The 4,404-nt window shown below is 31.9% G+C and overlaps 1 pseudogene; it reads left to right on the top strand.

Annotated features, from left to right (window-relative positions):
• Positions 1 to 4,235: 4,235 nt before the first annotated feature.
• On the top strand, positions 4,236 to 4,404 carry LOC145265432 (U2 spliceosomal RNA; annotated as a pseudogene).

Genomic DNA, 4,404 nt, shown 5'->3' with positions numbered 1-4,404 from the left:
TTATATAAAATCTGCTGTTAAGGTTACCAGGAAAATAGTTGCGCTATTTTACCGCTCCAGAAGGTATTTTACTCATGATGCAAGACGCGAGAGAAATCCGAAAATGTTAAAGAGCCAAATACGCCTTCAAATAGCGTATTGTTACCATATTTGGGCGGGAGCTCTTCAAAACACATTACCCCGCATTGACAAATTCAGAACCGACTTCTAAACCTAGTAGGTAATGCTCGTTCCTCTTCCCTGCAAGCTCTTTCCATGCATAAAAGAAAGCGTTGCGAACCTGTCCCTACTATATTGTTCTTTTCATAGAAAGTGCTTATCTGATTTTCAATCGATGGTCTCTTTACCAACGTTTACAAGACCACTCGTCTAGCTACAATGGCCATCAATAGTTTCCCCTACTCTCTGTGTGCCAGAATCTAAACGTAAAATCCATGAACAAGGCTTCTATTTTAGAACTGCACGCTTGTGGAACTCTGTTCTGATGGTATACTTTCCAGCTGACTACAATATGGTCATCTACAAGTCGAATGTAAACTAGTTCTTGTTGAGTACCCCACCAAATAATCCATTTCTACCTCATTCTCAACACAAACTATTACTATGCTGTTGTTTCAGTGACGAGTGTACACTCATTACCTCTTATCCTTGAGTGGCTTTCGGGTTATGATAAATAGTGACTCTCATGTACAATAAATTTAAAAGACGCGAGAGCAATCCGAAAACGTTAAATGATTATTTTAAAGAAAAACTCATGTAATAGATATATTTTCTGCTCGGCAAAAGCTACGTATGATCACTTGCGTCAAGCATACGGCTAGCTACTCGAATTTTACACCATTAATCCCTACTGACTCAAAATAATTTATTTGTAAAAAATTACGAGATAATACATATGTATATAATAATCACTCATACTGATAACTTATCAGTGCTAATTTATTCTAAAGAAAGGCTAAAGCTCATTTGTATTCATCAATTTCCTTCCAAGATGGGTTGGAACTCTTTTAAAAGTTCTTGTAAAATTTGTTAAAATTGTATTTTCTCAACGATGCATGCGTCTTAAATATCTTATTGTACAAAGTGCAATGAAAGTCTTTGTTTGAACTATTTTGCTCCTTATTATAATGATTGAATTTTATCTTGAATGTATAGCTTCTTAATTTCAAAAAGCTATCACATGTACCCGGTGGACAATATATATTTCGCTTTCTAATTGTTTTTTGTTTCTTCGATTACTGTATTCTAACTTAATTTTAGTCATTAAACAGATTTAACACAATAGTAAAAAAATCGTGTACTCTGAGATTAATGGCTTAATTAAAGTCGGCAATAGTTGACACTGGCTTCCTTCGATCAACAGAAACACGACGATGGTCGAACAAGTCGACTAAATTGGGTATTTAACCATGAAAATTCTTTTTTCAAACACGACACGGAGCAGGCCGGGGTAACTTTGTAACATTTTTTGGATTGTTTAAAATTGTTATTTATTTAAGTAGGTAACATTTTGCTTAAACATATATTTTCAGTAGAAATATGAAACATATTTTAGCAGGGAGACTCGACATTGCCTGAGATTGAATGATGATCAACGAATATTTCACACGTCTATATTTTTGTCATCGAAATCCGCGAAATCGCCCGAAAGGAAGCTTCACATGCCTCCATGCAGTAACTTAGTTCAAAATAGGTTATTCTCCATTGCACTCTAGGGAACCTACAGTTTTTTTAAATAAAAGTATTTTATGTAAACTTCTTTCAAATTAACGAAAAAAAAACATTAAGAAATTTACATGCGGAGTTTGAACCTACATACCACATCATGCAAAGAAAAAAGCATGCTATCAATTTATCCACAGTAGAATTTTCACGGCCCGTTGTTCTATCATTGTTGCTAAGCGACGACATGGAAAATGATTTTCCCGAGGAAAAATCATAATAATGATTTCTATCAGATTATCGGTAATTATCGGGGGTATTTTGAGACAAAATATTACTAAGATCACTCCCAGACTAAGTTCTATAAATTTTAAAGAAAACCTGTTCAGCCGTTTCGGAGTCTATGAATAACCAGTTTACACACTCACAAAGTTGCATATATATATAATATATATATATATATATATATATATATATATATATATATATACGTACACGCATTTCGCCGTTTCACAACTCCTCATTGACTGATGAGTTAGACCAGCGAAACATGTGTACGTATATTACTGTTTTATAGTAAAAATAAATAATATATATTTATTTGTTTACGTCCAAATAGTATGGGCGATCTTTCTAAGGGAAAACTACTTCACTGATTGAATGTTTAATAATGATCGTTATGTTACATGATAAGGGCTGTCCCCTTTTCATGTAAGTATAAAAATAGAGATTTAGTTAAATGTAAAAATGAAATAGAATAGACGAAATTCGAACCTCGTAATTTAGGTTTAGAAATAGATTACGAGAGAGAATTAGAAAATGGAATGTAAAAACAAATCATTGTTTAGTTTAGAGATAAAATAGTTTTAAGAAAAGGAATGGGCATTTGTAATTTCTGTTATGAAATTGAATTGAAGAATGCAACTATAAGATAATTTAATAAACATGTTTTTTAACATATTGGAAATATAGGTTACTGGAAATATAGGCTAAAATTCCTTTTGTAAACAAAGGAAAACGTTTTGGACACGCATTTCCAGAACACGTGAAAGAAGACACATGTTTTAACGTGTGTATGACGTCACGGAAAATGGGAAGTTCTCGATATAGTTAGAAACTTTAGAGTTAAGCGGGGACAGTCTGGAGTCGAGAGATGGACAGTCGAACGTCTGGAAGCAAGACGGTCACCTTTGAAACATAGAATGTAAAACTTTGAATTCTTGACTAAGAAAACCATCGACCGGTCGAAGAAGAAATAAACCCATCATGTGTTTTTATAAACGTCATCTTTGTGTTGTAATTCTACCAAAAGGTAAAGTGAAATTGTCATTATATTTCTTATATATCCTGTGTTTTAAAATTTCTTCACATACACAATTTCTCTACATCTCATATCTACAATGTGAACACTAAGACAGTCTCAACACTGTCTCCTCACTCAAAGAGCTTCTACACTTCTAAGTATTAACATTTTATATATATATATATATATATATATATATATATATATATATGAATCTCTTCATAACACGAACACAGAACGCAACATCTGTCTTAATAAGACTCAATAGGACTCACATTTAATAAGACTTCCTAACAACGAATAATAACAATAATAAAAAGAATAATAATAATAATAATAATAATAATAATAATGAAGACTATATATAACAGTTAAATATCAACAATAAAATAATCGACTGATATATGTGTGTGTGTGTTGGTGTGTGTATAACGACGTTAATTTTTAGGGTTTTACTTAAACCCAATCAGAATGGCTCTTACATTTAGATTTGTGTAGTTAACTTTGAAATATATTTTAAACTCCAATAAACATATCTAATGTATTTTATGTATGAATTTAACTTACTTTATCCGCAACGTATTTGGTAGACACGTAATTATAAAACAGTTGATGTTTTTTTTTTTTAAATTACCTTTTTAGCTGCACATGAACACTGGAAATGAATGAAAGAAGTTCAATCATAAATTATCAAAGTCTAAACCAACTTTAATTTAAATAGTGTTTCCATGTCATTATTTTATTTTAAATGCCCATTTTACGCTTTATCGCTATCTATCTGTTCCTATATGCTTTTTGACGTTAGTAATCTTTATATTAATAGGATAGCGTGTGTGGTATTTGGTGTGTCATGCTTACACCCGAGTGACTGTCGTTTTTTATGGTCTTCCATTTCTTGTAACCAACAATTCTTAATAAGTATTTGGTTTTGGTTTCGGTTTCAATTATAGCTGATGGCTCTTAAGTCATCTATTTTTTATTAATAAATAATTTTACCAAGAATATTTCAGCTTTCGTTCCAGTGTCGATTAAAGCTGATACACCAAAATCGTATGAATATATATATATTTTTTTAATTTTTGAAATTGCAACTGTATATATATATATATATATATATATATATATATATATATATATATATATATATATGAGAGAGAGAGAGAACATTAACTCTACAATACTATATCCGAAATCTTGAAAAATTAAAATATACTTAAACGTACTTTACGCAGGGCTACGCCGGTCGTCCCTGCTAGCTGGGATAAATACTTTTGCAGTTTTGGCCTTTTGGCCAAGATCAAAGTGTAGTATCTGTTCTTCAGATGCTGCACTTAAGATAATTTGTACCAGTCAATGGAGGGGAAACCCTCTATACTGGGACAATTATTATTTTTGGTAACCAGAGTGCCCCCTTTTTGCCTACTTTAAGGGGAGCTGGT

The sequence above is a fragment of the Euprymna scolopes genome, chromosome 3 (assembly GCF_053919585.1).
Source record: "Euprymna scolopes isolate OS-2025 chromosome 3, ASM5391958v1, whole genome shotgun sequence".
Taxonomy (NCBI): domain Eukaryota; kingdom Metazoa; phylum Mollusca; class Cephalopoda; order Sepiida; family Sepiolidae; genus Euprymna; species Euprymna scolopes.
This window is presented reverse-complemented; position numbering and strand designations above follow the sequence as displayed.